The following is a 23,392-nucleotide window of genomic DNA, read 5'->3' on the forward strand; positions in this document are numbered from 1 at the left end:
ACCCAAATAAATATGGCTATTCACTTATTTCTTATTTAAGAAAAAGAAATGAAACTCAAGTTATAATTTGGTAGTTTTTGGTAGTGTATTAGGGTTTGTCTTTAAAAGAATTTCTACCAATACTCAATTACATTTCAAAGTCATAATTTAAAAATTATCTCGGTGGGTACTATGGTATATTATTTATTTTTGGTTTATTCCAACTGTGCCTCAGGCCTCTGATATGATGTTTCTGAAACTGCCTAAGCAAGTTTTACAGTTAAGTAACAAGTAAACATTTGGTGGTGACTAGAAACTGAAAAAGATATTCTCATTTCTCATTTATGTGATCCTCTGTGTTGTCAAAAAGCTTTTCATCCATCTATTTCAATGGTCCTGCCAGTGGAGTTAGATGGATTCCCATTTTGTCTTGTTACATGTAAAAATGAAACTGTCAACTCACTATCAACGACACCCATCCTGGCAGTTAGGTGAGCTTTTACTGAGCCATCCCTAGCTCCTCAGAAAGGTCCTCTTTGAGTCCAAGGTATTTTTTTCTCTTTCAAAGAAGTAAAATAAAGTCCACAATCCTCCTTTTTTAACACTAAATCTAGCCCACCCATCCTCAACCTCAAAGTAAATCTGCACTCAGCTAACAGAGGCGTCTCAAGTCATTTCTTAGGTTTAGTTACAATAATGAAGTCCAGATCTGCAAATTACCTGTTTTAAATAATCAGTCAGAAAGGATTCAAGGTTATCCCTCTAACAGTCCTTATCACTCATATTCAATGTGTTTTGTTGAGCGGGAGAAGAGCAGAGGTTGGTGGGGGTAGGTTGCATACGTAAGTATCACTCTTCACACGTATTTCACTCAAAGGTAGGTTCTGAATGAACCATGGCTCCATCAGTGGTGCTATACACTGGGGGCAAGGCTGACTTAGAGCTGATTTCTTTTAGGAAAACTGTAAAGAACACGTAAACATCCTAACTTAGGGCAAATCAATACATATCAGGGACCTAGGGGGTAGGGTTGTCAAACTTAGCAGATGAAAATACCCAAGAAGTAATTTTTAGTATGAGTACGTCCCAAATACCGCGTGGGACATACTCATACTAAAATTTCTTGTGTACCTGAAGTTCAGTTTAACTGGGCATCCTGTACCTTACCTAGCACCCTACCAGGGAGTGGAGTGGGTGGGTGCCTCAGAGACACTGAGCTGGCATAAGAGCTCTGAGCTTGTTCATGTCCACAGCAAGGTGGGCAGTCTAGAACTGAAGATGTCTGTCGGGCTGTGAGAATACTCCCGTTACAAGTTCTCTCCTCTGTCTCCCTCAGATAATTACTATGAGCTTCCCAACATGCTGTTCTAGGAGCGGGAGACAAGGCGTTGAATAAAGCACCGTCTCTGTCTTCAGGCTGCCTGCATGCCCGGAGACAGAGAATTAAACAGACAAGTGAACGGAAGTGTGCTGTTAAAGAAAACCGGGTGGGAAAAAAGAGAGTCACAGGGACTGGGGGTGTTGGGCACTGTTTCCTACTGTGTGCTCTTTAGGCTTTCTCTAAATTAGGGCAGAGACAATGTGAGAGACAGAGGGTGAGCAGTGTGGAAAAATGAGAGGGTGTGTGGCAGGCAGAGAAGGGGAGGAAGACGGAGGAGTGGCCACCTGACATTCCCAGAGCAAAGCACTCTGCAGCGGCTTAGTGTAGAAAAGCAAGAGCCTTCAGGCCAATCCTACAGCACCTGAAACCAGCATCCCAAGTGATGGAGAAAGCACCTGCATTTAAGAACACCCGACCATCTACTAGGGGGGAAGGCGACAGCTAACGCTGTTTACAAACTGCAATAAGAAGGTACATCCGTGACCAGGAAAACAACTCCCTCATTTCCTAAGGGCATGTTGTCCATTCTGGGTCAGGAGGAATGTGTGACCAGGAAGAAAGTGTGGATGCTAAGGGGACCAACACTCCCCAGCAGAGCAACTGGTGGATCGTTGTCTCCACCTGGGAACATGTCGGAAACAACGTTCCCATGGCTTCTGAATCCCTTCCCCTGTTCAAAACGACAAGGACAAACATCTGATCTTAGGTCACTGCAGCACCGACCAGAACCAGGAACCTAGCCATCATTTATCAGTTACAGTTAATGACACTGGGCTTTTGGCTTGCACCCAAAGTTCTAAGGAAAGACTTTCCTTTTACATTTACAATAAATAAACTAATTTTTTAAAAAAATTCAAAATATATTAAAATGTCTCTCCTTAACAACTTGCCTATATGATTTTTTTTTTCAAGAGTTAAGGAGACACCACAGCTCACTTTAACCTGTAAGAATTGCTCCGCTCTTTGGCACAGAGAAGCGTAGATACGCAGATTAGGACCTGCAGTTTCATTGCGTCTCCCTCTACCTTTCAGTCAAATTCCTCCCTGAAGGATAATAATGGGTCTCATGAAATGAACCAGGTTGAAATTGATGCCCTTTTCAAACAAGATTACCCCAACTTTTCAGTTTTGAGTCATACAACTCACAAGAAGGAGACAATCTCAAAGAGCACATATTTCCCAGAAACAATTTGGAACTGGCACGTGAGGCACTGCGTAACCACAACTACAGGAAAGTAGAAAAGAACTAGAAGCACAGAATCTCAAGCCCATAGGGGCTTACGTGTCATCAGACGGATGCCTACTTGGATCTCTGAGTTGTCTGACTTCCCTGAAAGTGGCCTGTGTCCAGCAGCCTCTCCAGTGGCTGGGCCTGTCTCCTGAGGTTTCCACTTCTACTTGGACATCTCCAAGGGCAGGAAGCCCAGATCTGTGCCCTCTGATGTTACAAGGGATACTCAATCTTTCAACTGTGCTTCACTTAAGCCAGTGGCCAGAAAACCGCTCAAATGTTCTCCAAGATGATCACATTAGCCCTCACTCAAAATGTGTCCCTCAATGTATGGAAACTGGAACTGAATTGAAAACTTCAGATGTGACGAGATGTGTCTGGGACAGGATGACACTGCCCAGGGTGATCGCGCGTCTCAGCCTGAACAGCATTCTTCTGCTGCAGAGGCCGGAGCTTCCCTCCACCACTGCTGGTCCAGCAGGTCTATGCGGATGTTCCCACTTTGAGCTGACTGGCAGATGTGCCCAGAAGTGGAGTCTAACTCCCAAAGACCCTCTGTTTACTTTCCCCACCCTCTTCAACTTCTACATGGGAGCGAACACGACTAACGTAAATGGGCACAGAGCGGACCTGAGCCCCAGTGCGCTAGTAACCTCATTAACTAACTAATGCGAATACTTGGGGAGTTTTCCTAAGTATAGTCTAACAACATATACTGATTGTACGTGTATTATATTGACCTTAAGTGCACAAACTGGAAACACGGACTTAAAGGAGTCTGGAAATTTCTTAGGCACGCTAAGAAACCTATCCAAGGTTACACAGTTACTGACACAGTCAAGGACTACAACCTAAATTCTAATTTTTAAAAACTGAATTTATTCTAAGTTATTTTTAGATAAACTCTTGAGTTAATTTAAATAGCTTAATTCTAGTGAGGCAAGGCTGTTTGGAAATCAGATGTTTACAGTATATGGTATAAAAGGGAACACTTTTTCTCAGTTGAACAGTTATGGAGATTTATATGCATATTTCATAGTTTAAGAAAGTTATATAGATCAATGGTTTGGCAGCTGGCTGAAATAATTCCATATTTTAAAAATCTGTAGGGTGCATCTGTTAGCAGTTTTGCGTTTCTACCGCAGACTAACAATTTGGTGATAGCAAGCTGTCTTCCAGTTAATGTTCCAGAAAACATTTTATTTCAAGATTTTTGGAACCAGAGCCAAGATTTTCTGGGACGTGGTTATATGAAGCATCATTGTAGTTTTTGCCTTTTATAAATCTTTCACATCTAAGCTTAATAGGCAGAATGTCTTGAAAAATGTTTTGTTTGCCTTTCTAAAAAAGCTTAACCGACATTCTTTTTTTTTTTTTTTTTTTTTTTTTTGCGGTACGCGGGGCTTTCACTGCTGTGGTCCCTCCCGCTGTGGAGCACAGGCTCCGGACGCCAGCGGCCATGGCTCACGGGCCCAGCCGCTCCTGCGGCATGTGGGATCTTCCCGCACCGGGGCACGAACCCGGGTCCCCTGCATCAGCAGGCGGACTCTCAACCACTGCGCCACCAGGGAAGCCCCAACCGACATTCTTTAATAGGTGACCTGCCTTTAATCTTTCCCGACCTATTGGATTAAGTCATAAAAACACTTAAAACCACATCACATTATATTTACATCACTCCGTTTCTCAGCATTATGCAATTTCCCTTGTGTTCTGCCCTTAACAAACTTGGAATCAGACTTTATAAACATTCACCCTCCCAAAGAGGTTCGTTTGGTTCTCTTAGGCTGGCGTCCCTGCCCCCCAGCCATCCATCTGTCTGTAAAATCACAGCCGCTACCACCTTCAGAACTCACGAGACGAACTGTCCTTTCAGGTAAATCCCTCTTAGCCACCAGACCTGGGTCCCATGGAGTCACATGCTACACACTGCGTACATATTTGGTTTCTATCCTTTCCTGCCTTCCGCTACTACTATACTCAGAGCTTCTAAAGAGACGACAGTGCCTAAAGTAAACAAAGCCTAAAGCCAAACTAATGACCAGTATGTACTCATTCTTTACAGTTAACAACGTTTCCTTTTTCTATACTATCTCGAACAATGACATAGAACATCTGAAAATCTCTACTAATACATTTTTTTTCATTTGAAAACTGAAAATATGGGAGAAGAAGCCTCGCACTCTGGCACTGACATTCTACCTTGTCCCATAGCTTTTGGTTTAGAAGCCATTAGCTCTACCAGACGGTGAGTTTTGCGGATATGGCGCTAATGTCTCATTCAACCTCGTATCGACTATAAAGCCAGTACAGTGTCATGCACCACGTCCCAATAATTATCTGGGGGAATGCCTAGAAGGCTGGGCAGGACGTTCTTTGCTTTCCTTGGATGGGAAAGAGAGAACAAAGAAGCAGATAAAGAGAGTATGTGTATGCACGAGAGACTATTACTTAGAATCAGCGCAAGTTCCAGCAGTGAAATACAGAGGAAATGCGGAGCGTGGTGTGTGTATTAACCTCTTGGAAAGGAAAAGCAGGAAGTGACGTGTCTTTTCTACGTGCTGATCCGGGCCCACATAGGCCACCATGGACAGCACAGTAGCTTTAGAGAGCAGTGGGCAGAGGGGACGTTTTAAGTAACTGGTCATCTGGTCTTTGGGACAATCGACAATCAGATACCGACAGCTCTCAGAGTATCTAACTGCCCAATATACACAAGCAGTAAAAAACTATAATCATTTTTGTCAGTTTTGCTGCTGAAGTTGTTTTCTAACACCATCCACAGCAGCACAGAACAGGCATGAGGTCACATTCACTTTTTTTGAACTCCAAGTTGGGATGTGCATTTTTACCATTACAGGAGACCAGAACCTGCGTCCACTGAAATGCCTGCAACACGCGACGGGGACTGAGTATCTATGTGCTCAGTGAATGGTTTCGTAATAAGTCCTTAATGCTGAGGATGCTCTAGGGCTACTGCAGGTGGCCATGGTGGAAGTTTTCTTACACTCTGCGGCCACAGATGCTCTGTCCCTGTAACACTGATTATACAAAGCACGGGTTTAATGCTGACACGCTGGCTACATGGAAAAACCTGGGTGATGATGGTCTCATCACAGGTGACGTCACTGACAGAACGTCTGCAGAGCACGTGCTAGGCCTGTCTCCAGAGCAAGGCCTCCTGTTAGCCTCACATTTTTACAAGACAGGTATTAAGGCTGCCTCGTGGATGAGCACGGTCTCAGGTGTGAGGATTGCGTAACGAAGGTGTCAGAGCCAGGATGCGAGCCCCAACTTCCAACGCTCTTTTCACTCTATCCCAGCTACCCGTGAAAGCACACCTCCCCACCTTCGATTGGTAGGAAACTATTGATTAAAATTACACACGATCTCCTTGCTCCAAACCCATGAGGGATCGTGGCTAAAGCACTATCATCGGAAAAGCAGGCAGAGGAATAAGACCCCGCCGCTGAGTGGCTCCTTCCCTCTACAAGAACAGGAAGATAATACTGCTACACATAAATCTGTTGGCTCACATTAAACAATGTGCCCCCTCATTCCTCAAGCCCTTTCTCTGAAGGCTTACTGTACTGTGTGCTCCCAATGACCTCCTGATGGACACAGCTGCCCACTGGCGGTCGGCCCTCACACCGCCTTTCCCGAGGCGGGCTGGGAGCCACTGGGCTGTGTCTTCCAGCAGCAGCTCTCCCTGGACACCCTCCTGGCGCCGCCTACATCACCTGCCCGGGTTCCCTCGCTATCATCACCTCCAGCTGCACCTTGCTTCCCCGCTCCTCCGGGCCCTACGTTTGCATTCCACAAGGGAGGCGCAACACCACGTAGGAGAGAGAGAATTCCCACCCCAAACACAAACGTGCACAGTCTGACCAGTGTTGCTTTTCCACAGTCGAGTGGAAGGGAGGAGTATGTTTACTTAGTGCCTCCTACACTTCATAACTACGGTCAAGGCTAAGTTTTAATGTGTATAAATAGTCAACCCGATTGAGCACTTATGACGATACATGATGAACAGTTTCAGCTGAGTATAATGAAGAGTGGTCATTTTAAATAGAACTTCCTTGGAGAACGTAAGGAATGTTGTTCAGGGCTTTCCAAAATAGTGTCTTTTATAAACTGCTTTCTGCCAAGAGTTTTCCCCACTAAAGGGGAAGCGGCTCAGCTGCACGGCAGGTCGGTGCTGATCACCAAGAGCCTGCTTGGGGGACCAGAGATATTTGGACTTTGGAAACAAGTCAGCGTGCAACCCACACCCATTTCCCATTTAGATTCTTGAAGAACCATCAAATCCAATAAATACAAGATACCTTCTGTTCACTCCTCAGACAGAAATACATACAACGTACGCATACACACTGTAAGGCTGACATAAAATGAAAAATCCACCCAAGTCATTGTTCGTCAATAGCTATGTAAGACCTAAGGCAGCGGGTGGCGGGGGTGGGGGGGGGGTGGGGGGTGGGGGGGGGGGGCGACGACTGCTTCCAGACAGGGTTACCGAAGGTCAAAAGTGATTCTTTACGGAAAATGAAAGTCTGCTATGGTGTTTATTATCCTTCAGAGTAAACACCAAGCTCTTTTCCTTTAGTAGGGAATGTCAAACGTACATTTTCCCCATCACCCACCGATCTCTCCCTAATATTCCTTTCCCTGTGGGCCAGATCCCCCATGTCCCAGGGCATCACAGTGATTCTCTGCCTCCTGTCCTCCCTCAAGTCAGGGCCAGCTCGTGGCTCAGCAACACACACTGCCTGCTATTTAAAGGGATTTTTAAGTCTACCTAAGCGTACAGGAGCCTTCGAAAGAAACATGTAAACAGAATAATAATAGTCATGAGTACTCAAGTACATACCAGGCACTTGACCTATGTTATCTCCGGCAGTCCCCAAAGAGGTCTCTGAGGAACGCACCGTTACTAGCACGCCTGTTCACTAGCACACGAGAGAACTGAGGCTTGGACAATTAAAGTGTCTTCCCCACCATCTCAGTGCTGTTCCCTATGGGAGATACTGGATTTGAATCAGGTCCACCTCAAAGGCCCATGCTTTCAACATGACATAACATTGCAAGTTTTACATGGAACAATCTTTGCACTTAGTTTACTCAGCAAGTAAAACAGACTTGCTACTGTTTTTATTCAACAAAATTAAACTTTCTTCATTACACTGGAAGAACTTCAAAGTGTTTTCAAATGAAAAAGACAACTAAGCAGCGTACATTCAAGAAAGCCATTTGGTGTTGAGAGGAAAAAGAATGGTCCTCAATATTCTACATATGCAAGAAAAAGTCAAAGCCTAAAATTAAAAAGCAAAAGTTGGTCCCTTGAAAATCAACCAGAAAAAATAAAACAATCAACAACAACAAAACAACCCCCCCCGCCAGACTTCAGAGTTAAATGTGAATTTCTGGTTGTGTTTAGACATAAGAACTAACTGGGAGAGAAAACAGATGACTTGTCTACAATAAACGCTTAATCTCAGCTATCTATAATGTTGAAAAATGAGATATTCCACACGAGATATTTTTCCAGAACTATAACTGCACGCGGAACGTAAATTCAACTCAGTCTGCAGTGGCGTATTTGGACACAGTGCATGGCCTTTGGCTGGATTTTGCTCTTTATTAAGCGTTTTCTGTCTTATTTCACAGTGTAAAGCTACTAGCTGTCACTGCTTGCTGCTGTCAGCTCCACACTAGAGGCTAATCTCGTTGCTAGACTATGACGGAATTTCTTGATCTATCGGGACACCTGTCAGCCCCATCTCTGTAATTATTGTGGCGCAGAAAACCAGATGATCAAAAGATTCTTAGAGCCATTTATGAGATATGAACCTGAATTCTTTCTCTGATGCCACACATGGGCCTCACCGGAAACCTGTCTGCACTCAGGCAGGCCAGGGGTGGTCTGGACACACAGGCCCTGCCCTTCAACCTGCCTACAAACACATACACACCCCACCAACTTGCTGGTGGCCTGATGCCCCCTGACAGTAAGACTTGCTTGACCACATCCACCTTGACCACCTGCCCTGGCCACGCCTCCTGGCCTTCCCAAGCCACATGTAGTCGCCTAGCCCTTCCAGTTCTACATAATCCTCCAAAACAGACCTCATCACAATGGCCTGGGCTGCTCGGGAGCCCCTGGTCCTCACTTCCTGGTTTTTAAGCAGCTGTGTTTAGGAACAATGGAAGGTCCTGCATAAGTAACTTTAAATAAGTCAGAAGTTTTTTAGAAGTACTTGATTTGAATGGTTTTGGAAGAAAATCATCAGTTTGTTTTGTTCTCAAGCGTTTATCACAATGGACATTCTGACAGTCTCTCTGAAGGAATTGCTATGATACTAGTACAATGGGTATCAGGCACTGCAGGCGCATAACTGATGCAGAGAATCCCAAGTTCTTACGGGGGTTTCTTCACACAGAAACACCACATTGAATTTGTGATCCGATAAAGGAGCATATTAAGGCCATGAGGTTGGAATATCACTTAGTCTGCGGACTATAAACATACAGCCTACGTCTTTGGTTTACAAAATGAAAGAGAAGTTCTGCAGTGACCTGTTTATGTCACTGGGCTGGACAGGGCCTAATGGGGCAATTCGGGGCAGCATCTTGAGGATAAGGCCAGGTCTCTGTCGTTCCCCGTGCCTCCCTGTGGCACCGGGCACACAGTAGGGATGCAACAAATGTTTGTTGAGATAAATGTCTAACTCAAGATTAGAAGCCATTCTGAGGCATCGGCTGTCTAGCCTCTGTCCTCCTCAAATATATCAGAAACTTGCTATTTCTTCCACTTCAGAGTCAGTAGATTAACCTGCCAAATTCTGACAAGTCCCACTCGCCTTTCTAAATCACTCAGATTTCACGTGTGGCTGTGTGACTTGTGACGACCGTTTTGTATTCATCTGAAATCACAGTTAAAAGTATGATGAACTTATAATTTATTGTCCATGGAAAAGTGAAAAGAAGCACTATTATTAATAATTACACGGGGACAACAGGCATAAACTGAGGTCCTCTGGAGCAAACCTGGACATACGGTCACGCTAATTTTAAGTAAGGTGACAAAGAATCTCAACCTGGCCAAAATGAATCCCAACTACATATCTTGGACCTAAAACAAATAAGACTGGAGCAATTTTGAGGAAAAGTTAAATGTGACAAGGGCACAGCGGTGGCCCTGCTCTATCTCAGGTTACACCATCAGAGGCAAAAATGCTACAAGGTAGGAAGACTGGCAAATTCTAAGGCAACTAACTACAAGATTGCTTAAAATAAAACAATTTGCATTGACTGGAAGTATAAAATATTTTTTAGAGAATTAAGTTACAAAATGTTTTTCCCCCCTATAACTTTATACTTTTCTCAGTAACCAGGCAAGATTCCTGGGCCAGAACCTTTTAGCGCCAAATTTCCCTATACTGTCCGTCATTGAAGTTAAATTATTTAGGAAGATAAAAAAATTAGGCGAACTGGACTCAACGTTGTTAGTTACTATATAAAAGTTTTGAGTAGAAACACATTTTCTGAAATGCTTTTCTATTTATACTCAGTGGGCCTCTTCTTTTAGTCAGTTACTTTGCTTTATAGGCATAACTCTTACTTAGGAGAACAAATTCTAGCAAAAACCATTAGGCCTCAAATTTTTACTTATTTTTTACTCACTTATTTCAATTATAAAAGTGGGATTTCTCCTATTGGAAAAATACAGTGAAACAACTGGAATATAGTGGACAACTCTGCAAGATGACTTTTAGCTAATATTTGGATGAACAAAGTTATACTGTTACTGTCACGAGGTTTTACTGTTATGTCATTGGACACAGGGTGCAACTTATGTGCCCCAGAATAGAGATGTTAACTGTCACGGTATCCAAAAATAACACCTGAAGGAAAGTTTGAATACAAAGCCAATGCTATTCTATGATTCTTCCTTTTAAGAGCAAATTTTTTAAAACTGAGATACAGTTGAAACACAAGAGCAAACTTTTTTTTTTTTTTTTTTTTTGCGGTACGCGGGCCTCTCACTGTTGTGCCCTCTCCCGTTGCGGAGCACAGGCTCCGGACGCGCAGGCTCAGCGGCCATGGCTCACGGGCCCAGCCGCTCCGTGGCATGAGGGATCTTCCCGGACCGGGTCACGAACCCGCGTCCCCTGCATCGGCAGACGGACTCTCAACCACTGCGCCACCAGGGAAGCCCAAGAGCAAACTTTTAATGACAGGAAGTTTTGGCTTCTGGGCAGAATGTTTATCATTATACCATATAAAACTACCTGGAGAATTCTATCATACTTGTTTTGGGAAACCAGAAAAAAATGGGTAAACAATGCAAAAGATGCTGATAAAAATAAACATGTATAAATACATACGACATCTTCATAAATGTCTATTTTATCAATGTCCCTTGTATCATTTTCTCACTTTTATAGGTGTATATGTATGAAGAGGTGAGTATATTTCTATGCTTTTTGAGAAAAAACCTCTTTACTTACAAATAATTTTATTAATATGTCTAAAACTGTTACCTGTCTTGGTTGTTCACTGAAATATTTTAGAACCTCAAATTTTCTGTTCCCATATTCGTTAACAATAAGGGGAACACGTAAAGTGAAATGAACAAAGGACAAAGGATCTTTTTATTTCCCTGTTAAAAATAATAAACATCGGGACTTCCCTGGCAGTCTGGTGGTTGAGACTTCGCCTTCCAATGTGCGGGTCGGGGGTGCGGGTTTGATCCCTGGTCGGGGAGCTAAGATCCCACATGGCTCATGGCCCAAAAACCAAAACACAGAATAGAAGCAATACTGTAACGAATTCAATAAAGACTGAAAAAAAAAAAAGAATAGTCCACATTAAAAAAAAAAAAAAAAAATCTTAAAAATAAATAAATAAATAAATATGAATACCCCAACCAGGCCATCAAATATTTACTGAGAGCTAGGCATGGTCTGGCATTTTGCTAAGCAGCAGAGATAAAAAGCTGCATACCAGTAATATCTTATGTTTAAATAAAATTAGCTCATGGATATCAATAACCAAACTGGAAAAAAAGTTGGTTCCATAGTTTCCCAGACTGATAATACAGTAAGCAGTGGAAATTACCTGTCAAATAATCACGTGGATAGAATTACCTAGCAAAGTAACTACGAGCAAATACCTCTGACTATGACAAACACTATGACTAAAAATTATCAACATATTTATGTGGTGGTATTTCTACACTTGCTCTACTGGCAGTTTTTGCAAAATCTCTCTCCTGATCGTTTCTGTCGTGAATGATTACTACTTAACATAATTCTGCTTAAGAACCCACATATAAATGGGTTCTGCAAAACTGACATCAAACATATATTTTGACTTTAATTTCTTAACTAGATTTCAATATTGAGCAAATTCAAATCTACAGCTATTAATGGTTATAATTTGAAGTTTTTTTCTTTTTTTTTTGGTTGTGCCACTTGTCTTGCGGGATCTTAGTTCCCTGACCAGGAATCGAACCCGGGCCCCCAGCAGTAGAAGCACGGAGTCCTAACTACTGGACCGCCAGGGAATTCCCTATAGAGTTTGAGTTTATGCTGGAGTGCTGTACTGAATTGCATTTGAGTATTTTCCATGCCCCTTAGCCCAAAATGCTATCGAAAGACACTTAACAAAATTGGACCCTTTTTATCGTTGTTCATTCACTTAATTCCTTATTTAAAAGATATTGAATGTAAATGCCTTCAACTCAAAAATTTTTAAAGATGTGGTTTTCTTATACATTTCAATAAGCTAATAACACCCAAATGCAATTAGGAAAGCAATTTCCCAAACGTCACATGCAGCTGTTAAAAACAGCTTAAAAAAAATAAGATGACAAAGACAAGGCCTTACAGGACACAGCACACACATAAGCCCTCAGGAGCTTTTAACTGGGCCAAAGAGAAAAAATATCCAGCAAAAAGTGGGCCCACATGGTGAAAGCTGGTCAGGGCGCATGTGAGTTTTATTTTTAACTAAAATCTCCTTACAGATTCACTTAAGCCAAAACTTAATCTTTAATCACTAGAAAAATGGGAACATATTCTAGACCAGAACTCACTGGGCAGGTACTAATCGTATAAATGAATAGAACATGACGTTCCTTTAGTCTGTCAAACTTAAATCAGTGATCTTGAATAAGAACAGATTCTACATTTCATAGCCAACTGTCATCTTTCTAAAATCTCTGTAGCTAAGAACATGGCAGAAGTGAAATCAGATGGAGAAGAGAGCTGTGTGTAAGAGCTGAAAGAAAATAAAAATAACTTTAAACATAATTTGATTGATAAAATATTTTTCGACAGTGGATTTCCATTCTTTAACTGGATGTAACTCACTTAAAAGCTGTGTACAGTGAATAGATAAATGCTGACCACAGACCCACATGATTCTACAGACCCCTGCATGCCTTTCTCCAGGTTGTCACATGCAATGCCTGCCATGAATTCATTTATCTCATGCCGATCTCTACAAATGTAAGGAGAGAACCTAAATATTTCTGCAGGGATCAAAGTGTGCTATTTTAATTAACAAGATAAAATATTATTTTAGGCAAAGTGAACAAAGTCACAATCTGAAAAGAAAAATGACAGAGCATGAAATTTGAACACACAGGACACGCATCTGAAGAGAAATTCACATAACAGACAGTGAAGGAAAAGAGGAAAAGCTCTCAGTAATTTTCTGTCATAGATTTAGCTACAAATCATCCTGTCCCAAAACACGCAGAGTGGATACTAAGAACACAGGATTTATCATCAGACGCCCCTGGGTTAGAACCCACCTTTTGCCCAAATTAGCTGTATAATTTGGGCTAAACTGCTTGTTTGATCTGTGAAGTGAAATAATATTCTCACAGAAAAAATAATAACTTGTTAAAGGTCTAGAATAGCAGGTTTTCACTATAGAATAATCATTACTATTATTCTACAATAACACCGACAACCACACATGGCTCAATAATGAGGTGAAAGTGTTGATTCTAATACTCTCCAGTTCTGGGGATGAGGAGGAAGGAGGAAGAAGAAAGGGAGTGAGACATTGTTTCTAGGTATCTAGAAAAGTCCAAGGAGACCAAGGCCACCGGTGAAATCCCTACACATTCCAGGACATCAATCCTTCAGCCAATCTTGGATCTACTGTGATTCTAGGTTTCTAATTAATTAGGGGTGCAAGATAAAATACAGGATGCCCAGTTAAGTTTGAGTTTCAGACATCCTGTACCTATACTTAAAAAAGTCATTCATTGGGGGTTTCCCTGGTGGTGCTGTGGTTGAGAGTCCACCTGCCGATGCAGGGGACATGGGTTCGTGCCCTGGTCCGGGAAGACACCACATGCCGAGGAGTGGCTGGGCCCGTGAGCCATGGCCACTGAGCCTGCGCATCCGGAGCCTGTGCTCCACAACGGGAGAGGCAGCAGCAGTGAAAGGCCTGCGTACCACAAAAAAAAAAAAAAAAAAAAAAAATCATTCATTGTTTATCTGAAATTCAAATTCAACTGGGTTTCCTGTATTTTTATTTGTGAAACCTGGCAACTCTATTTCTACTGCCTCTTTTCTCTTAATTCACTTAAAGGGAGCCTCAGGGAATTCCACTTTATCTTCAATTCTGAGAGACTGATAAGGTGGTATCTACCAGTGCAACAAACAGCATCATTCATTTATACAAGGTTTTCTAACTTTCCCGAAACTTCCAAGGAATTTTTACTGTGATGTCATTTGATGCTCATTCTAAACAGCCGGTACCTGCACTCCTGCTTTACAGATGAGGAAACCACAGCAGAGAGATGGCTGCACAGCTGCTGCTAACTCAAGCCCACTGCAATCCTTTGCACGTGACCAGATTCCACACATCTTCCTTCAACCCAGGGGATGTGAAAACGTTTTATTTCGCATTATGAAACAAAGCGTGTTAAACATGCTTTTCAAACTCCCTCCTATCCTCCCCAATTTGACATATCCAAATTCTTATTCACGGACTAGATAATCTCTCAAGTGCTTTCGGGCTCTAATTTTCTCTGAACTCTGACCCATGATGTTGCTAAGTCCCAAGGCCCATTTGTTCAACAATCTCAAACAGAACTTGTACCTCCAGACGCTGCAGCCTTACAGCCTGCTATTTCTAGCACTTCACCCTGCAAGACCAACTCTACTCTACACTAAAGGAACGTGGGTCCTATGGAGCTTGTCAAAGCCTGTTACTACAACTACACAGCTTGTCACCTGTGATACCTCACTGCAGTCAGCGTCAGACTCCAGGTTACCTGTGTGGGCAGGTGGAGCGCTGGCCCATCACTTCCTTCCCCGTCACCTGCCTCACTAGAGCCAGTTCTTTGAAGGCCATTTGGCTTTTCCTCTGCACAAAGCACCCTTCCTTTCCTCTGCAGACACTTGTCTCTACCTCTGCCTTTTCAGGTGGAGTAAAAAGAGTGTACAAACTGTGAGGGTAATACGCTCTGTCCCTCTAGTTCTGGTTGCTATTTCTTGAATGGCTGCCTTTCATCTCTCTACTTTCCTACATGTCTATGAACAATAATGCTATCTATTTTTGAATAAATAAGACAAGATGGCAGAGGCTGTAGCTTTTATTGGCTTTATCCCACATCCAGCACATTATCACACACATGTCTTGTAAAATGTATGCTTTCTGAAAGCCAAGCATTGCTAAAAAGAGAGGGAGACTTTGAAGATACCCTCATTCCATTTCCATACATTTTACAGAAAACTTTCTCTTAAGAATGAATATTAACAGAGCGCCTGGTACTCCTAATGTCTGCAGTCTTAAAATCTTTTTCTCTAGAATCTAGATTACAATGAAAATAATAATAACTACCATGAATTAAGTGCTCACCATGCGCCAGTCCTATTCTAAATGCCATATGCACTATTAAGTGCCATGATAAACCCTCTGACACAGATGAAGAAACAGAGCAACAAACTAACTTGCCCAACGTCATATGACTCTGCAGAGACAGAGAAGTTTGCTCCCAAGTTATGTTCTTTACCCATATGCCCTAATTTAAAATTCTTTAGCTAAAATTTTACTTGGAGAATAGATCTGGGTAGAAGGAAAAGGGTATGGTGAGAAAAAAAATACTGAAAAGTGACCTAAATAGTATTCTTGGCTATTTCCTGAGTTTCCACAAAAGAATTACAGCATATTCACAAAACGTATCTTGACACACTGTCATTCTGGAAAACTAAGTTAGGAAACCAAAATTTTAACTATAATAATTAAACTTATAATAAATAAGTTTAATTTATTAAACTTCATAAAATGCATGGAAAACATTGAAAAGTAACGATTACTTTTACTTAAAAAAAAAAAGGCTTGTAACTTAGACTTATGAAATAGATCAAAGAATCTTCCAGTAAAATTCCCTCTGTCTCCTAGCCATTACGCTTTCTGGATAAATTAAATTAATTCAACATGCTGAATTCAACACATAACAGATGCTAATATCACTGGGAGAAATGTAGAGAAAGAAGGCTGCCTCCTTCTCTGATGGCTGACTTACAGAACAGTTAAAATACAGTTGCATGTAAGAAACAGCTGGTATCATACTGTCTTATGTAATGTTCTATACCAGGATGTTTCACATGTGGGGGGGTGTCTGCACAGGGAAGGGGTATCCACATACATGACTAATTTAAAATTCTGAGCGCAGATATCTGAGTGTTAATGAGGTGCATTCTTTCAGGGAATATCTCAGTCAACATGATTTTTAACACCCTTTACCTAAGAAATGCATGGCTCTTAGGTTAATGGAGAGGACAGTCTAGTTATGGCCTTCCATTTATTCTGGGGAATTCCTTCCATTCCTCCCCTACAGAAATGACAGATGTTTATTTAAAAATTGAAAGTATTTACTGATCTCACCTTTCAAGACCAAAAATCCACACCTATAAAAATGTGTCTAGGGGCTTCCCTGGTGGCGCAGTGGCTGAGAGTCCGCCTGCCGATGCAGGGGACACGGGTTCGTGCCCCGGTCCGGGAAGATCCCACATGCCGTGGAGTGGCTGGGCCCGTGAGCCATGGCTGCTGGGCCTGCACGTCCAGAGCCTGTGCTCCGCAACGGGAGAGGCCACACCAGTGAGAGGCCCGCGTACCGCAAAAAAAAAAAAAAAAAAATGTGTCTATATATTTATGTGCCAGGTATTGGTTTCCTCACTTGGAACTGATTATGTGGGTATTACATTTTTATTGTATAGAATTTGAAAGTTAATAGAGACCTTTTAGATAAATGGTCAGGTCACTGTTCTAAATTTTTTAATGAGCTGACTGAATAAAATACTTCATAAATGACATAATGGATTTCGATTAAAAAAACATTCTGTAAAAATTTGAATGTTACAGAGAAATCCTGTTAAAAAAACTTGTGCCTTGTGATTTTCAGGAACCTAGGACATTTAAACATTAAAAAAGTGTCGATATGAATCATTAAAACAGCAACTGAAATGTGATTATATACTCCACAAGAAAAATTCCAGAGCAAAATATTGGATCAAAAGAAGGAAACTCATTGAATTAATGTGAGAACTTTAAAGAAAAGAAAGGAGAAACCTTAAATTATTAAAAATTATATACACATCTGGTTCCTTGATACACGTCATTAATTGAGGGTTAATTAAACACAGAATAAACTCTACTTTGATCCTTAGGGAGCTGTCAAGAACAGAATAAGGTCTAAGAATTCAGCTATCATATCACAGCATGGGTTCTACTAGGAAAAAATGAGGGTCTGTAATAATAGCACTTGAATGTTTCCTATGTTCTGGGTACATACTATTCTAAGTACTTTACATCTATTAACTTAATACTACCGCAAGTGTTATTATCAACCCCACTTTACAGATGAGGAAACTGAGGTGCAGGGAGGGTAACCACAAGATAACCTGAGAACTAGCAAGTGGCAGGGCCAGGATTCAAATCCAGGTAAGGTAATCGCCTTCCAGGATCCGTGCTATTAGCCCCTGCAGTATACACTGACCGCGGACAACCAGAATGTTAGCACTAAAGGGACCTGTAAAAGCATCTAGAACAATGTTCTCACATCCTATAAACTGAGGCCCAATCACACTGGCCTACAGAAGTCGTCCTTGATTCCCAACTGCCTCTTTCACAGCATTCCTTATCACCTTTCACAACCACCTTAAAAGGGGCTTGGATCACTATACAGGCTACAGATTTTGACTATCTGGTAACCAGCATTTGTTTAATTCTTGAATACTCCTCTGTCATTAAGAGCAGACACATCTGTGGAGATTACTTTAAAAACAGTATTCTCCTATGAAATAATCTGTTTATATACTCAGTGAATGAAACACTATGTCATACGAACACACCATAATGGTATAAAGACACGAGCAGTTCTAATAAGTAAAATTCTATACTACTAACTAGCAGATGACTGTACTGAAAATAATTACTTTGAGACTATTTTCAAATTAAATGTTAAAATAGATGCGCCTCATGAATATTAAAGTTCCTTCAAATTCAGAGATTCTATGATTTTGTGAAATCATAATTTCTGGTGCTTTAGTAGATGCACCTGAGCATCGGATGGGAAGGTGTGTCACGACTCCACTAAGCATCATCAGGATATGCTCCCTTTATGTGGAAAAACGAGTGACTATCCCTTAAATAACAGGCAAGTGACTTTAAGGGGAGAGGAGGAATGTGCTTATTAGGTTCCCAGAAACACCAATGATGAATCTTAGTTCTAGGATAACCAGCTCATCACCAGAAGATACCACTGGGTTTCCTTTCCTAGGTGCAGTGCACAGTGACCTCTACTGGTGTAAATATGGAATCCTGAAATGCAACTTTCTCCATAAGTGAATTTTCAGAGGCACAATTAAGAATATTTATTCAGGGGCTTCCCCGGTGGCGCAGTGGTTAAGAATCCGCCTGCCAATTCAGGGGACACGGCTTCGAGCCCTGGTCCAGGAACATCCCACATGCCGTGGAGCAACTAAGCCCGTGCGCCACAACTACTGAGCCTGCATTCTAGAACCAGCGAGCCACAGCTACTGAGCCAGCGAGCCACAACTACTGAGCCAGCGAGCCACAACTACTGAAGCTCACGCGCCTAGAGCCCGTGCTCTGCAACAAGAGAAGCCACCGCAATGAGAAGCCTGCACACCACAACGAAGGGTAGCCCCTGCTCGCCGCAACTAGAGAAAGCCCGTGCGCAGCAATGAAGACCCGACGCAGCCAAATAAAAAAAAAGAATATTTATTCTTTGGGAACCTTTTAAAGTTTTTGATTAAAAAATAAATTTCCTCCTCTACTAGTATTAAACATTCCAATTAAAACAGACCACATAAATAATATCACAGAATGGAAAGAACTAAACAGCATTTTCATTAAAAAATTAATCCTGCCAGTGATAGCAATAATACAGTTAAGTGTCATGGTATCAAAGCTGTTATTAAAAAAATAACCTTTTGGAAATACCTCTAATACACCCCAAAAGTTATCAAAGGCACCAACTACAGAACAAGAATTCAAAACTTTCAGCTGTCAAATATTATGTGGCCCACGTTCTCATGAATATTTTGCTTTCTTGTTTCCAAAATAATACTTAGAGCTTTGGTTTTTTTCTTTCAAATCTCAAAGGTTATCAGAAATAAAATAATTATAGATAGGTTTATTAAGTTTCTAAAACTTGCAATGAACAAATTTTACTATTCAATACATGTGAAAAAAATGTCAAATAATACAGTTGACCCTTGAACAACACAGGTTTGAACTGAGCAGGTCCACTTATTCACAGAATTTTCACAGATTATTTACAGGAGTGAATACTACAGTAGTACTACACGATCTAAGGTAGGTTGAGTCCCTGGATATGGAACCGCAGCTACCAAGGAACCTAGTATATGGAGGCCAACTAGAAACAGCTGTACGTTACATGTGGGGAGGGTAGGCACTCCTGACCCCAACGCTGTTCAAGGGTCAATTGTACTTGACCTTAAAGACAGCCTTAATGTGTTTTGTTACATAATAGTCACACACATGCAACTATGATGGAAATACTGTACACAATTTCACAGGAAAGTATGAGTTTTAAAAAACCGACAGGACTATTTTTAATTCTTGCAGGCTGAAATAATTTCCTTGAAACTTAATTTCCATAAATTTCCATTGCAGAAAACGAGTACAAAAAAATTCAAAATGATACTTTTCAGTGATGAATACTCAAACCAGATTTTGTTCCAACGGTGGGGAAATATAGCTTCTCTAATCTTGCTCTATTTTTTTAACCAAGCATAATAAAAATAGTTGAGGATTGGTGAGTTAGTTGGGTTTTGCACAGAATATATACTCAGATTAAATGCAGTTATTTTTCCAGCAATGTTATTTATTGCTTAAATAAGAGTAATGGGTTAGGAAAAATGAAGACATTTCTATTTAACTTTGATAACTCGGATTTAAATATTTTCTATACTATATTTGCTTTTCATTATTTCCACTTATTAATTTATCAGTCAGTATTTGTTGTACTACATGTAAGGCACAATCAGGAAAAAAAAGGGTGAATAAGGCATTATTCTTGCTCCTGAGGAAGAAGCAGCCAGTAGGGAAAATAGGATTGCTATACAAATAACTACAAGGACATATTTTAAATAACTTAGCCTTAAAATATGAAGTTTTCCCTAAAAAGCTATCTAAGAGTTTGTGCAACTCCTTACCCCACCACATACATATCTGTAGCCGCGTGAAAGGCCTGCTTCTGCAGACCAGACAGTATCTTCTCTCTCCTCTCTTTTATCGGGGATGGGGTGGGGAAATTATGCTTCCGGCACAAGATCCATATACACAGCTGTTAAAGCAATTAGCACCACACAAATCTCCTCCTTTTCAACCAATCATATCCATAAAATATGCCCTGGAATCAACTACTGAATGGACACTTGGAATCACAGACTGAATGGACACGTAGTTTGTAGGAGAGAAAGCCTAAATGAGAAGTGAAAACCCATCGTGAGCCCATCAGAGTCTCTACCGTCAGCCTAGGATAACATACGACATGACAACAGCAATTTCCTAAAAGTTATCTCTAATTCAATGAAAGAATTAATGGTTTTCAAAATTATAAACAGTAAGTCACAAAATTCTATGTAAACACTGAAGTCTTAACAGTACTCTAAAATAGTATGTCCAAAAAAGCAATAACATCATTTAAAACTCTACCAAGACTGGGTGTAACAGAGAAAAACAGGAACAACTGAAATATTCCTCAGTAGAGGACTGAAACATCATTTAAAACTCTGCTGAGACTAAGTATAAATAGAAAAACAGGAGACGGCTGCAACGTCCCTCAGAAGACTGGTTAACTAAATTACGGGTAACTAAACTGGAATATTATGGATGTATTATAAAAAATGATATGCTTTTATGCACTGAAGTGTCTGGAAGGATAAATACATGGGGAACTGATGACAGTGGTTGCCTCTGCAGGACCACTGGCGGGCTGGTTAATTTTGAATTTTTTATTTCATATTCTTTAGTACTTGTTGAATTTTTCATGATAAACGTAGTGTTTAAAAAATAAACCAGAAAAATAATCATAAAATAAATACTATTTTGAATGACAAAAATCCAACCACTGCTCTGTGGAGAGTGGAATAAAAGCAGGAGTGTGAGAGATTTTCACAAGAAAAAAATAAACGACATACATCCATTTTTTTTGTCAAATGAATACTCTGATAAATTCATTTGTCAAAATAAACTACTGTCAATTTGAAAAAAAATAAACAATGGCCGAATTGGGTAAAAGGCCAGTATTCTTAAAAGGAAATAAACCTTTACATGAGAGTTACTCAATGTGGGAGTATTATAATCTTTTATAAAATATTTTCTATTTCCACTGTTATCCTCACAAGTTTTCTTATTTGTTTGCTTCATTCAATGCTTTGCTCCAAATGTTAATACTCCAAGAATTAGCTGTGAGCAACCCTCCATTCTCCTTCCAGTGGAAGCTTTTGCTGCACACACCTCAAAAGCATATGCGATGCAGTACACAGTGTGCAGGATGTGTACAAATCCTCGCGATGGTCGGGTGACAAGTTCTGTGCCTAGGACAGAATTCTCTGTGGGGGCTATAGGCAGTAAAAATTGTTTTGAAAATAACCACAATTCAGAAACACGTAACACTGCTTTTAAATGTAGATCAGATTTTAAGGCACTGAAATGCTGTCATTGAGAGATCCTTTTCTCCTTCATTTTTTGAAAATAATGTAGGGAAAAAACCCCAAACAACAACAAAAGCAACTATGTTATCTAGTATGAAATTCCACATTATAAATTTTCAATTTACTAACTAGTATAGGTAGAGATTAACTGGAAAAAGCAATCAGGAGGAAGAAAACAAAACCAGGGTGGAATTGGGGCCTGAGTGGGGAGGGAGAAACGAAGCAGGCCTGTCACGGAACATCAGGAATGCAGTTTGGACTTGTGAACTGCCGATCATTTACTGGCTTTTCATTTCCGTTAAGGGGAGATTTGCTCTATAGAAAAATGTGTGTTGTGACAGGGACAGTTCACTGGGGGTTGGGGTGGGGTATGAAGAATAACTTTTTTTTTAATTCCTGAAAGGTTCAGGGCTAGATTAAAGCTCAACAGAGAAAAGCATAAAAAGAAAGCTAGGAAAAGGCAAACTTCACTTATTTTACAATATCACCTGAGGCTAACTATGTACTTTACAGATTAAATTCCCAAAGTGTCTGTGTGTGTATGCAACTTACAAGCTGTATGAAAATAATGCGTGTAAAGAAAGCAAAAGCAAACTTCTCACTGAGTCCCGACTGGCCTTAAAGAAATAATCAATTTTATCAGCCATGAGAATAATTTTATAAGGCAGATGTTTTTGTGGCTATAATTTTTAGAGTCAATTCACTTGTCCACTTTCAGATTTATTATCTTGGGAGAGTAAAACAGTAACGTTCTTCATCTTCTGGCAAAGCTGATTGTCAAATGATTTTAAAAATCTGCCTCTCATGAGTATTTATTAGAGTCAAAATCCTATACCAGTTAAGCCATCCGGCAACGGCAAAATTCTGTTGGAGCTTACAAAATGAGAGGAATGTTAATAACTCTCCAAACTAAGTCCTTTAAAATTTAAAAAAAAAAAACAAAAAACACAGACTTTAAAAACTATAGTATACTCCAAAGGGAGTACACCCAGCACCACATGAATGGTAAAATGAAGTGACAATCTTGAAGAAATGAAGATTTATCCTTTAAAATAATATAAAATATTTTATATACAGCTAAAAGCTTTCATGCTTCTAAGACCAAATTGAACTAGAAACACCTTCATTTCTGAGTTTCATAGCAGAGACTCCAGGTCCTCTATTTTAATAACTAACAGCACAATGTAACCTTACAGCAGATACAAAAATCAAAAGATCTTTGGAAAAACTGAAAATTAATTTGTTATGGCTAAATGACTTTTTTTTTACTGTATAGTAATGCTGTGTCATGAGGACTTAATTTTTTTGACAACTAATTGGAATTTCAAAATCCTACTTTTCTGGTTGGAAACCGACTGATCAGGCCTTTAATGGAGAGGCTCTCACACTCACCTTGATGAATCTAGTTAGCTACTTATTCCTCATTTAAATACGCAACGAAGCTGCAAACCAAAATGCTGTACAGTCTACATCAAACTAACTATACTATACAGTTTGATTTACAATGAATCTACACTATGATGGACTCCTGAAATATGTTAACTACAAAAATCCTTTTTCTTG

The 23,392-nt window shown here is 40.5% G+C and overlaps 1 protein-coding gene across 3 annotated transcripts in view; it reads right to left on the reverse strand.

Annotated features, from left to right (window-relative positions):
- SCAF8 (SR-related CTD associated factor 8) overlaps nt 1–23,392 on the reverse strand; it is a 198,192-nt gene that overhangs the window by 73,568 nt on the left and 101,232 nt on the right. The window lies entirely within an intron of this gene.

Source organism: Phocoena sinus, chromosome 12 (assembly GCF_008692025.1).
Source record: "Phocoena sinus isolate mPhoSin1 chromosome 12, mPhoSin1.pri, whole genome shotgun sequence".
Classification (NCBI taxonomy): Eukaryota; Metazoa; Chordata; class Mammalia; order Artiodactyla; family Phocoenidae; genus Phocoena; species Phocoena sinus.